We start from the raw sequence: 13,960 nt of genomic DNA on the forward strand, positions 1-13,960 counted from the left end.
TGTCCTCCAGTGTTTAAATGGCACATACATCCTCTGTACTCATCTAGAACCCTATGGAGAATTCGGTCACAGCACTTAACTTGGTCAATGCTAATAAATGTTTATTTCTCCATCCGAAAAAACTGTTTTCAAATTGTGGCTGTCTGGCACACATAAGCCTTGCATCTAGACAGTACTCACGGTCACCTCTGATGTCTGGAGAGTGGAACTCTCCTAATAATACAATCTGGCCTGAGATTGCTTCCAGACTTTGGTGATTGCACAGAACTTGCTGCTTCATTTCAGGGGCAGAGAGATGGGAGTCTCTGAGCTCCAAGGAAGAGTTATTGAGGCCTGGGAACCGAATCACACTCCAGAAAATGAGCAGAGTACACACATGCTGATGCATTCATTTGTTTGGAGAAAGCCTGAGGCCAAAATTTTCATCAGCCAGGTTGAAGAAACTCCTTGGGGCACTGAACTAAGAGTGGTAGCAGCTTGCTAGTAAGACAGTGAAGAAAATTGTCCTTAATTAATGACACCACCAGCTAAACTGCAACATTTGGAGTCAGGCAGGTGGGAATTTTTTTTTGTATCAGTCTCCATTCTACTTTGGGAAAATTACTTATTGTGAGAATGATGTTCATATGTCCAAATTCAAAGAATAGATTCAGAGACCCAAAGTCTAGCAAAAGGGAGACTTTAACGGCTATCTTGGTATTTGGTAAGCAGGCAGCTACAGCAGCAGTTACAGCAAGCCTTCTGTCATCCTACTGTGGTGGTCCTTCACCTGGCTCTTCATTGGTTGAGTATTATGGGGTGTACCGTCTTCCCAGAGGCTGCCCAAATTTCCATTGTTTCCTTCTAAAGTAAGATCCCATCTTCCTTCCCACCTGCAGTGTTTCTTTCTTCACAAGGCTATTTTCTTCACTCTCCTTTGTTAACAAGGTGGTCCATCCCTGACATCTTGTTTTCTTAAGGATTTTCCAGGTGCACAAACTCCACAGTTTCCACAATGCAAGCAAGCTCCTAGCCATTTTTAACTCAGAGTTGGGTCAGATACATAGCTTTGAAAAGGGACTAGTGTTCATTATGTTTAAGAAAAAGATACAATTTGTGACATGTCCAACACTTGTTTCAGGAAAAAAAAATCATCTCATCCCAGGTAGTGGTGTAAAGAACTAAGTGGTATTGGGAGTATGATCGAAACTTTTAAGCAGATAGTTCTGTAACCTGCCTGTACAAATATCTGCAGAACTATACTTTTGTCCCAAGTCTAAGAGAACTATAATAGGAAGGGAAGGAAAGTGCAGAGATTCTCTGTCCCCATCCCCACCTCCCACTCCGGCTTCTGGCTCATTTTTGTAGCACTTATTGAGAGTTTAAACCTTCCGAGTTTCGGCAAACAGTTTGCACTTTTGTTCTTTCCTCAATGTCAGGAACACTTTTAAGCAAAAATTATTGGTTTTATACATTTTCTTGGCACCGGATGCTGTGTAATGACAGATCTAGGCTAGGCCTCTGCTGATTCCTGGCAAAGAGACCCAGGATGCATTTTCTAGGAGAAGGGGAAAAAATGGCATGTGCCATCCACGGGAGCACAAAAGAGACTCTTAGGTGTCAAGCCACTCACCGGCTCACTTTCAGTTAAAGACAATACCAGGTGTTAATTTCCATCTATTAAATATCAGTGACGATTGAGTCTTTGTTATATCGGCATGTCTTCTATTACAGGAAATGAAACCAACCTGTAATGAACTATTCCGATGTCTGCACCCCACCCCCACATGTTGGCTGGGTGGCCTGAGGTAACAGCCTTGAAGCTTTTTCTAATCTGCATAAACCTGCATAAACTCAACAGTCTGGCCTCTGTAAAATTCCTGGACCAGGATAAATACATAATTAACTTTCACTCCTTTCCTCCTTGCTTCTGGGCACACACTGTTCTCCTCCTGGGAACATGTTTACCTACCCATCCCTCCAAGGAATAGGCAGTGCATCCAACCCATAGGGCCTGGGGTGTCTCCTAAAGCGCAACCCTCCATTGCTATTGGATGAGTGTGCCCTTGGGGGTCTTCATAGCCACCTCACGGTGCCCTGTAAGTGGGGTGAATGAGCAGCCACCTGGAAAAAGCCCTCAGGCAGATCTTCAGAGACATGCGGTGCATGGAGAGAGAGAGAGAGAGAGAGAGAGAGAGAGAGAGAGAGAGAGAGGAGAGAGAGAGGAGAGAGAGAAGAGAGAGGAGAAAGAGGGAGGAGAGAGAGAGAGAAAAGAGAGGGGCAGAGAGAGACAGAGGGAGAGAGAGAGAGGGAGAGAGAGAAGGAGAGAGGGAGGAAGGGAGACAGACAGAGTGTGCACGTGGGGGGGGGCTGTAAGTCTTCAGTAGAAGGTGTAGGAATGGGTGGACACTCAGTGGCTGCTGCAGTTCAGACTCAGAATTAGATTTGAGAGTGACCAGAAGGTGCAGCTAAGCCCTAGTAATGTGCTACTAGACTCACAGTTGAGCTGAGGGGCCAGGGGTAGGTGTGAGTGCAGGGGGCCAATCAAGCCCATACGTCTGGTTTGATGCGCTTGCCTCCCCAGGGGCTTTGCCCATCTCAGACCCAGACTCATGGTCCGACTAAGGCACCGGTGAGGTCAACTACAAGTCCTTCGCATGGTTTCTGAAGTTCTGTATTTTCTTGCAACCTTAAATTCATACTTAAAGCACTGTGCAGTGTCTTCTTCCCTGATCTAACATGAGCAACTATTTCAGGCTATTTACAGAGTTTAATTGAAACTTCGACTGAGCTCACAATCCAATAAACCCAAACAAAAGCCCCAGGCCTTTCTGGCATAGATGCTGGCAAGAGTTCTCCCTGGTGGGCAACATGTTGGTCACCGTATAAATACAGACCCTGGGGTTAGATCGTCCAGGTTTAATCTCCAAGCTGTCCACTCATTTCCTGTGCTACCTTAGCAAATGCATTAACTTTTTGCGTTCATCATCTGCTCTCTAAAATGGGACTAATCATACCACCTAGCGTGTCACATACTACTGTAAAAATTTAATGAGTTAGTAAGGTGTAATATGAACATTAACTGGGTCAGGGTAAACTTTGCTGGTTACCTCATTTCTTCTTTAGCTCCTAGCAAACGTACTTTACTCCAGGAAGTCCTGGGCTGGAGGATTAGCCAAGCCCTCTGTTTATGGTATATATTTTTTTGTCAGTCGTGGGGCTTGAACTCTGGACCTGGATGCTGTCCCTCAGCTCTTCAGCTCAAGGCGAGTGCTCTACCACCTGAACCACAGCGCCACTTCTGGTTTTAAGTAGTTTATTGGAGATAAGACTCTCAGGGACTTTTCCGCCCTTTTCTGTGATCCTCAGATCTCAGCCTCCTCAGTAGCTAGGATTACAGGCATGAACCACTGGCGCCTGGCTTGTTTATGATATTTTTATTAGGTCAGTTGAGGGAATGAGTACTTCCTGTTTGCTCCCACCCCACTGTAAACTTCGTGATGGTCCCAAACAGCATTTTGCTAATTGCAAAAACTTAAGTGCCCGGAATGGTAATTGGAGCATTGAAGACCTCAAGGTATTTGCTGACTGAGAAAATGAAAAAGTATCTGTGCACAATAAATGTATTTGCTGCATTCCCATAAAGTGCTGGAAAATGAGTGAAAAGTTGGCTTTAGCTTCCCAAGGTTGACCAAAAACTTTCTAGATGAGAAATAATTTCAGAAATACATAAGAGCATTTCCATCATCTTTGTTAGAAAACATCCATTTTACCAACAATTAATTTCTCTTGTTCTCCTTTCAATAATCAACCTTCAAAAGAAAGGTACATTTTGATTTTTTTCCTAGAGCAGATGAATGCCTGCTTTATAAAAAAAAAGTCATTCTAGCCAAAGTAGTTTTATCTCTCTGAAATACTTGTTTATTGTGGTATTTTTTGCTAATTGCTTTGTGGAGAATAGAGCCCTATATAATAATTGAACTGATGCATACCTATCATGTCTTGTGGATGCTGATGACTGTAAATCTACTGGAAAGCCTTTAGTGATAAATGGCACTCAGATTCATCATTCTTTCCCTGACTATTACTTTTCAGTGTGAAATAAACCAAACTGGACACTCTCACACATATGGAATTTGAAACATGATCCAGGCTAAATACAAATTCCAGATAGTAGCTGTAATGTTCCTCAAACAATTAGATTGGGGTAGAGGTCAAGGGTCCATTTGTAAAGAGAATTTCTAACACCATCATGATCTTTATGGTGTGGAAGGATGTCTTCATGTGCATGCTTGATATTACACAGAGACTGTATGGTCTAAGCATTTGGAGCTTTTCTTACATAATCATATGTTACACTGAGAGATTTGCATTCATAAAAGTTTTTACTACCAATACTAGTGATTTTTGAGTGGTGTATCACCAAAATATGGTTTTAGCTCTTCTTTAAATAGCCTTAATGATAAAGTAGGAGATTCAACAATTGGTCAGTGTGTGTGTGTGTGTGTGTGTGTGTGTGTGTGTGTGTGCCAGTCCAATGGCTCGAAATCAGGGCCTGGGTTCTACTTCTGGCTTGTTTGGCACTTATTTGGAGATAAGAGTCTCACCGGCTTTCCTTCCCAGGCTTATGTTGAACGTCAATCCTCAGATATCAGCCTTCTAAGTATCTAGGATTACAGGTTTGAGCCACTGGCACCCAGCATCATTGTTCATCTTTTTACTGAAATACTTAATACAGCCAATAAAACTTAATTTTCAACATATAAACTGTCAGGAAAGACATGTGGCTCACCAAGCACCCTGAGTAGCACAGTGATCTCCTGTTCTCCTGGCCACTTGGCTAAGTGTGCTGCAATTTGTTGCATTCAATATGGGGGACTACAGAATTGGACACTGTCTTGGTGTACTTTGTCTCTTTTGGTCAAAACATTGCATCTAGGAGGTAGAGATGGATACACAAGAGGTAGAAAAGGCAAATGAGTCAATGATTATAGCTCAATAGGCCATGTGCCAGGACAGGGCTGCATGGAGAAGTGTGTCAGTTAGTACAAATGCGGGTCTTGTCTCCAAGTGGAAGGTATGTGAGTGGAAATGCCAGGTGAACTGGACATGGACAGGCAGGTACAAAATGAGCAGGTACAAAATGAGCCTCACCAAGGAGGAGGAGGGAGAGAGACAGACAGACAGACAGACAGACAGACAGAGACAGAGAGACAGGGCATAACACATTCCCACATTCCCTACCTGTCTTTCCAGTAAGTATAATTGTTGGCAAAGCCCCTGCCGACTATCTGGTGATGCTGGTCAACTGGGTGAACTCTGCCTCTCTGGTGGAAGGCAGTGTCAAGTCCTCTGCACACAGGAGGCACCAGGGCTAGTTCTGCTGATGTTGCAGAATGGGAAAGCAGATAGGCTGCTCACCCTTCGTCAAGCTGACAGCAGGAACTAAAAAGGCAAGGAGGCCAAATGTGCGCTGAGATGAAGCATCTTGATGGGGAAGTTGAAGCTGAAATCAACTTAATGAGGACAGGAGGTGGCTTTAGGCTTACTGTGTTTTTTTAAGATTGTACCGCACAGCCAGATAAAACCTCAAAAGATTGACTTAAAAGATATTATAAGGAAAGAGATAAGGCCTCCAGGAAGCCTCCTGTGCTTACGATCTGCATAAAACATCACTTTATCAGCACCAGCTAGCTCACTTGTAAGTCAAACTCTGAAATTCAGAAACGGAGGATGTCTTTTCAGACAGCTTAATACCAGAGGACCCAATTAACTGGGGACGGGGGCGGGAGGGGGAGTGAGGGGGAGATAACATTGTACATAATGAGATCATCGGGGGTATGCAAATGAAACCCCACAGTCTGGGGATACTGTGATGGCGAAGGTATTTACACGAATCATTATACTTCTCTGCCTCAGTCCCGTGTCCACGTGAAGTCACCCTCTGGCTGTAGAGTCTCCAGGCCCAGTCAAATCCCGGGGCCAGTCCCTTGGGCATGCACATCATCTCTTAGGAGCCCAAAGCTAAGCCTTGTCCGTGCCACACATGGACGGAGTCTCTGAGCAATGTGTTTCCTGCATCCTGCAAGTTATGTTTAATAGAACAGTCACAAAACAACTTTTAAAAAGTAGTGATTTTTTTGGGGGGTGAACCTTGCTAGGCAATGCATTCTGCGCATCCAATCTTCTTATAGGATAGAGACTATTGTCTTCCTTTCTTGTACCTGACCAAAATCCAAGGCTGAAGAGAACTACCTGGCTTGTTCATAACTGCTCAGTGGAGAGCAGAGCCTCTGGGACATTCTGAGGAATACTTGATGCATCCTTCATGTCTTTGTGCAGTGTGGTGACAGTGGACTAACACCTCAGAATTCCACATCTGTCTGGTGGCCCATGTATTGCAGGATGCCCTCCTCTTTCTACCCTATCCCTGCCTACCTCCTTGATCTCTGAAGAAAATAGTTTTTTGTTTGTTTGTTTGCTTGCTTTCTGCTTATGCCCATCTATGGCATACCTGGAGGTTTTCTGTTTTTCTAGCTCCAGTCCCCTCTACCCTTAAGGCACCTGCTGTCAGGTGTGTCTAGGGGAGGAGGAAACATGAAATAACTCTTAAGTGTTTGAGAGTAATCAGATTCAATTTAACCTCTCTCTATGAGATCATTCATCCAGCCTGTGTCTGAACTCAAACTTAATTCATGTTCTGCACTTTGAATACTATCCAGTTTTAAAAGAACTAGTAGAAAGTTCCAACATCTTTTTTTAAAATTTTGCCATTAAAAAAATAAGCAAGACTTCAGCTTTTATAGTTTCCTGATTTTTGTTTACTCCGGCTCAGTGGTTGGAACCCATGCTGACTATATCCCTACGCTTTCTCATTATCTGTCTCTAGTAAAGAGAAGGCTTTAGGCTTTGGGCTACATTGATGATTTTTGAAAGAAATGTCTTGCTATTTTCATTTGTTGTTACCACTACACAATACCTGAAACTAGGTAACTAATAGATAAAATGTCTGCTTTGCCTCGTGTCTGTAGAAAGTTGAGAAGTCCAAAAGCCTAGTACCAACAGCTACTCAGCTTTTCACGAGGGCCATGGGCTGCTTCAATTCATGTTGGAGTCTGAAGGATGACTGTATATTAAAAAAATAGCAATCTTACTTTATAAAAATTGCACTCAGGATAACTGACTCAGACCTGTGAGAACAGCACTAATCCACTCATGAAGTCAGTGTCACAATAAATAACCTAATCATCTGTTAAAAGTCCCACCTACCAACACTGCCAAAGTTATAATAATCAAATTTCAGCCTGAATTTTAGAGGGAACGAATTATATTCAATCTTCAGCTTGGCTCTTTCCCTTTATGATCCCACCCTTCTTGGGAAGTGAAACCACTTAAATCCTACCTCAAGATTTATCAGTAAATGTTCTGATCGGCACCATCCCTGAGTTGTAACTAAATGCATAACTCTTGGCAGAAAAGGTCAAAAGGGTCCAGAACTGGAGAAATGCAGCGATTAGATGGAATGGCCACATACAAAATCACCGCCTGTTAATAACTCTTACTCATGAAGGTGTAAAGAGACTCCCTTCCTTGACAGTATTTAAGAATATTGGGTTAAGGTTTCCTGTTAAAGAAATTTATTGGGGGGGCGTCTTTCTGGGTCATTCAGAAAATCAGAGAAGCAACACATTCCTCTCCCTCCCCCCACCGCTGTCTATCTCTAGGCACAAGAAAATACAGAAACCGTCACTAGTATTCCTAGTCATTGTCTATTAGAATTTTTTTTAATTGGGCCTTAAAAGATTCCACTTTCAGGATAATCTTATCACATGAACTGAAAAGCTCAAAAACCATGTGCAAATGACCATATAAGATGATGCTAAGTGAAATGAACCCCAAGATATGGACACAAGAGTTCTGTCTTTATTGTTATTGTTTTAAATGTGCCATGTGATTTTATTTTGTTGTTGTTGTTGTTTCCTTTGTATGTGCTTTCCCCTATGGCATATCCCCATTTGTCACTGTACTCGATTTTGATACCTTCCATCTTGTCGAATCTGGGGAGGGGAAGGAGAATAACAAAATGCTGAAACAAGGACACAGGATGACCCATTGCAACAAAGATACCCACAGGACAATATATTGGACACGAGCTTTACAACTTGGGGCAGCGGGGGGGCATGGAGTGTGGGAGCTGGGGGAGGGAAGGGATAGTGGGACAACAACAAGGAAGGGAAGGGGAAACAATGACCAACAAATGATGTACTCACTGCCTTACTCATGTAACTGTAACCCCTCTGTACAACATCTTAACAAGTAAATTGAAAAAAAAAAAAGATTCCACTTGCAGCCAGGCACCTGTGGCTCATGCCTGAAATCTTAGCTATTCAGGAGGCTGAGATCTGAGGATCGCATTTCAAACCCAGCCCAGGCAGGAAAGACTGTGTGACTCTTCTCTCCAATAAACCAACAGAAAACCAAAAGTATTAGAGCGTTCGCCTTGACCTGAAGAGCTGAGGGACAGCACCCAGGCCCAGAGTTCAAGCCCCACAACTGACCAAAAAAAAAAAGGCTCCATTTGCAACTTTGGTATTCTGAACCATTTGTCTCTGATTTTGGTCTTCTGTAGTTAGCAGTGAAATAAATGTGGATTCTTTGTTGGTAATTAGCAGGAATAAATGAGAAGTATCATAAGGTAGGAGGTATAAGATTTGCCTCAATTTACATAAGAACAAAGGGCTCTGAGGCTGTCTTGTTGCCACACTAAGAAAACTTCTGACTCAAGCCTACATCTGAAAGGTTCATCTAATACTCATAAATCAATTTGTGTATGTCCATTAATGTGTGTTTATGATTAACTTAAGGGGGGCTAAAATTCTGATGGCTGTGGCAACAGTAGTCCTGCTAGATATTTAATATCACCTCAGCCATCAAGGAAAGTCTCTATCAAAGTGAGTCTGAAAACATCATTGGGCAAAGCATAATTTGCTTCTGAAATTCCAGGTAATCTAATTTGTATGTCAGTTGACTTTTACCTGGCATGCCTAGTTTTACAACTTTGTGTGTGTGCTTGTGTATATAGGTGTGTTTGTATGTGTTTGTATCTGTGTGTGTGTGTGTGTGTGTGTGTGTTTGAGCACCTTCAGCACAGTTCTTGAATTTCTGTGATAAAGTTAATGTAATATTCAAGGTCAGTGAAAAAGCAAGTATTCAAGAGCTATCTTTCAAAAAAGGATGACTTCAAAATAATGTTGTCTAAAGCTGTATGACCAGATATAGACGTATGATGTTAATGCATTTTATTTCCTCATGATTATAATTCAGTTTAATGAGTATTTGGGCCAATCAAAATGTGTCTTGTAAGTTTTTATTTTATAAACAAGTATTAAATTTTATTTTCCTTCTGGGTCATCACTAAAAGTATTTTATTGGAAAAGAAACATTTTTGTCTACGTTCAAAAGTTTTTAGGCAAATTTTTCAAAATACAAATTAAAAAGGAGACAAAACAAAATCAGGAAGTAGAACAGAGCTAGAGAGGTATGAGGCTGGTTTTGGGAAATGACACACTAAAGAATTCCTACAGACTTGTTCTCAAAATGAAAGAAAAAGTCTCATAAGAACAAAACCCCCGAAGATGAATTAAAAAACGAACTGTATGAACACGCTGCTGACAACAGCCGAATGAACACCTTCCCGCCTGCTGTAGATGATTCGCATGGAAGCTGCGTTCTTCTCAGCTACAAAGATTTTGCATTTTGTCTTTATTTCCTTCTTCACAGGTGGAGAAGTGTTTGCCCAGAGGATGCTCTTTTTATCAGCTGATAGCATCATAGGTCTTCCATTAGCTGTCACTGATTTCAGTGTGTGAACCACTCAGATATTCAGGGGTGCAGGTGTGAGATAGCAGACAATCTGCAAGGACTGGAGCATGTCTTCACAAGTTCTTTGGAAATCTCCCGAGTGAGGACTGAAATTTAAGTACACACTCTCACCACCCATTTCAAGGCATCTGAACTGGCTTTGCTGGCTGCTTCTTAACCAAGAGAGGGAAGCAGAAGTGGCTACCTCATTTCCGAGACTATGTTATAAAAACCAGGGTATATCCAATATGCTAGCTAGGATTTGACCTCTGGACTCCTAAGCTGCCATGAAGTAGTGGGACTGCTCCGACACAGCCATGGTGTTAGGAAGCTCAATCTAATCTGCATGGTGAGGTCACACAGCAGGACCTCCAGAGTACAGGAAGAGAGACAGAACAGTGATCTCATTCCCCACTGCGCCAGGGCAGCTACAATACATGCCAAGTTGAGAATACCTAGCTGGGTCCTTTGAAAGTCCTGATTTTTTAAAAGTGTGGAAGAGCACAGAATAATATTTGTTGTGTTATGCCATTATGTAAAAAATAAACAAAGAATAATCTAGCGTGGGTAGGAGAGAGATGGATGAGATTGTTGAAAGGGGTGACATAGATCAATATATATTGTAGTCATAAGCTACTTTGTTAAATGGCAACTGCTTTGTACAACTACTTAAGGATAATCATAAATAATTTTAAAAAGAATACCCTGAAAGAAATAGGAAGGGGAATTCTAAGAAATATTTAGATTTCTATTAAGTAGAATTCTAACACAATGAAACCATTTGTACAATTAGTCTATGCTAATGTAAGTGAAAGTAATTCTAAGTTCAGTAGGGCAACCAGGAAGATACAATTGATTTAAAGGAGAAATTCCCAAAGCCCAAATTCACATGGAGCACAAGAATGCTGAAATTCATAGGCAGATGGAAACAAAGCTAGTTCTTCTTCAGAAGTTCAGGGAAGGCAGTTACACCTCTCACAGATTGAACAAAAATTGTACAAAGACTGTAGAAGCAGAAAGTAAAAAGATTTGGGCAGGGCCCCTAAGGAGTTGGAATAATTTTCCCAATGAAGTGACATTAACTTGATTTTACATAGGGATGGTAGTCTTGGCGAAGGTAAGCTTTATGAGTATATAAATATAAAAGTAAGTTATGAGAAATTACATTATAATAAACATACTAATACTTTATTGCTTTATAAAATGCTCTAGATGCATATTACATATATAATACACTTTCACACTATTATTTAAATTGCCATAGTGGATTCAGTTATATGCATGCACTATCAATAATTTAATTCCTTATGAATGAACATTCACTTTTTGGCTGTTGCAGACAATACCAAAAAACCACACACACACACACACACACACACACACACACACACACACACGTGCAAAATTGCTGCATTGAACTTCCAGAGAGCATACACTTGCCTGAACATGTTGTAGAGCAAGATTAATTAAAGAGAATTGCTGGGTAAATGAGATAGAGGCAATATAAAATTTGGAATAGGTTGATATAGGTTGATTCTCCTTTGAAAGTTTTACAAGATTAATTTTCCTTCAGCATTGTATGAGTAGCTTTATTCTGTCACCCTATGCCCACCAATACTTCTAATCTTTGCTAAAATTATAGGCTAAAATGCATCTGATTTTTTTATGGTGACTTTCTTTTTTATTTTTAATTTTTATTTATTTTTTATTGTGAAAATACTGTACAGAGGGGTTACATTCTTATCAAGCATTGTAGCATCCTCCTTTGTTTCCCCTTCCCATCCCTTCCCATCCTCCCCCCGCCCCCCCCACCGAAACCTCCCTGCCCCCCCCCACCAAAGTTGTAAAGTTTGTTTTCAATATAATGACTTGTAAATCTCATTGTTGCAATGGGTCCACCTGTATCCTTATTTAAATGACTTGTTTTTCCCCTTCCCCTCCACAAATTATACCAACATCAAATACAGTGAAAGCACGGGTTATCTTGTGGGGGAGGGACATACAAAATAACAAAGAAATAATCTTATAAATGCGTTAGAAACAACTGCATGAAAGAACAAAAACATTTGAATACATATCTTAGGGTTCATTTCCCTAACATCACCATATCTGACCTTTTCTGCTTGTCTCATACATATACTAGATATTGCAAATAAGGGAAACCATGGGACCTATGTTTCTTTGGGCTTGGCTTACTTCACTTAATATAATTTTTTCCAAGCCTTTCCATTTCCTAACAAATGGGGCAATGTCATTCTTTCTGATGGAGGCATAGAATTCCATTGCATATATATACCACATCTTGACTTTCTTATTGTGAGTTTGAGTACATTTTCACTTATTTTCTATGACTCATATTTGGCAATAACATACTTGTGTTATTTTCCTGTTGTCCTATAGATATAATTGGCAGAGTTGTTATGGCTTTTGTTTATTTTTTGCATAATTCTCACTATAAATCCAAAAAAGTTATTTTAAATTTTAAGCTTTTTTGTGGCACTAGGGCTTTTAAACTTAGGGCTCTGCTATATTAATGCCCATGTTATAAGAAAAAGTAGTGATGGGATTTATAGAGTTCCTGTACTCTTCCTATTTATTTAAATCTAGAATAAATTTCTAAAATGAAAATGTTTAGGAAAATTGATTAGAGACATTCTTTTTCTTTGAAAGAAAGAAATAGAAATTTCTGATAATTTTAACAAAAACAGCAAGTACTTTCTACACTGCTTTCACTACTTCCACCAGGCTGGATTGGTGTTTGGTGACTTGGTTGGGAGCAAAGCTTCTCTGAAGACTAAACCCAGGAAACTTAGGTGGGACAGATTACAAGAGGCAACAGGTATCAGGTTCAGGGCGGCTGAGAGTTTCCTAGTCAGGATACATTATAGTAAAAATACATACGGAGAGACATAAAAATATAAGTAGAAAAATGCATATAGAAAAATATATGGATGTAGAAATATATATGGGTAAAATGTCTATCACAAATACCAGGTGTGGTTTTTGTTTTAATGGGAAGAAAAGCTCAACTCCTTAAGAAAACTATGCATGGCAATTCATGAGCAGACAGGGGACGAGTTCTCAGCAGAACAGGCAGGAAAAGGCAGCAGGAACGGCATGACCACAGAATTTTGTAGAACATGTGGGCCAGCATCGGATACTCCAAATCAAACTTTTATTTACACCGTATGAAGAGGTTGGCCTTAGTTCATGCTTGTGTAATGGGGAAACCAAACCGAACTAGAGGTTGGTCGTGAAAGCTGGCTAACAGAGCCCACGGTGTTGGCAGGGGGATACTGAAATTGGGCTCAGGGAAATGGCCAGACATCTCTTTGGTGTCTGCATTTTGGACAGTGATCTTTGCTACACATGATTCCCTGAAGCTAATTCTCGATATCTACAGAACAAATCAGTGAAGTCCCTTCGTGACTAATACTTCTCATTGTCCTGGTTTTCAGAAATGAGGGACACAAGATAGAGTTACTGAAAATAGCCTTCCAACAACACCAATAACAACAGCAATAAGAAAAACCTCTTATTTATCTTACTGTTCGAAATATACTGATCTCTAAACCATTTTTCCTTGAAGGGCATTTTTTTTATAAAAAGAATGGGACCTGGGGAGTGCTCAGCAGTCTCCAGGAGGCTGAGAAGTCTGCCACGCGAGGCTCTAGAGAGAGCCATGCATGTGGGATATGACCGTGACATATCTGGTACAGGTCAGTGTCTCCTGCAAGCAGACAGTTTCATGCACAAACAATCACAGGGCAGGCTAGGAGTGACCTCTCGAGAATGCCTTTTCATCTGTTTATCTGCATGCAGACTGAATGCAGTCTCTTAAAGGGAGACAGAGCCGGGCAATTTCTCTTCTTCCCAAAGACTAAACTTGAAGCTTAGGGTTCATTGGACTCTGTAGGATGACTAGGATAAGTTATAGGATACTTCTAAAAAGAAGAATTTCATTCTCTTTGGATTATTGGTGGTGTTGGTACCACGTCCTAAGTGGATATAGAACTAGTATTTCCTTGAGCAATTTTATTTATGAAAATAGAACGATGCTTATTTTGATCTCTTGTGCAATTTTTTGTTATTAAAATGATTTATATATTTGAAGTTAGAT

Source organism: Dipodomys ordii, unplaced genomic scaffold (genome assembly GCF_000151885.1).
Source record: "Dipodomys ordii isolate 6190 unplaced genomic scaffold, Dord_2.0 Scaffold8, whole genome shotgun sequence".
NCBI lineage: Eukaryota > Metazoa > Chordata > Mammalia > Rodentia > Heteromyidae > Dipodomys > Dipodomys ordii.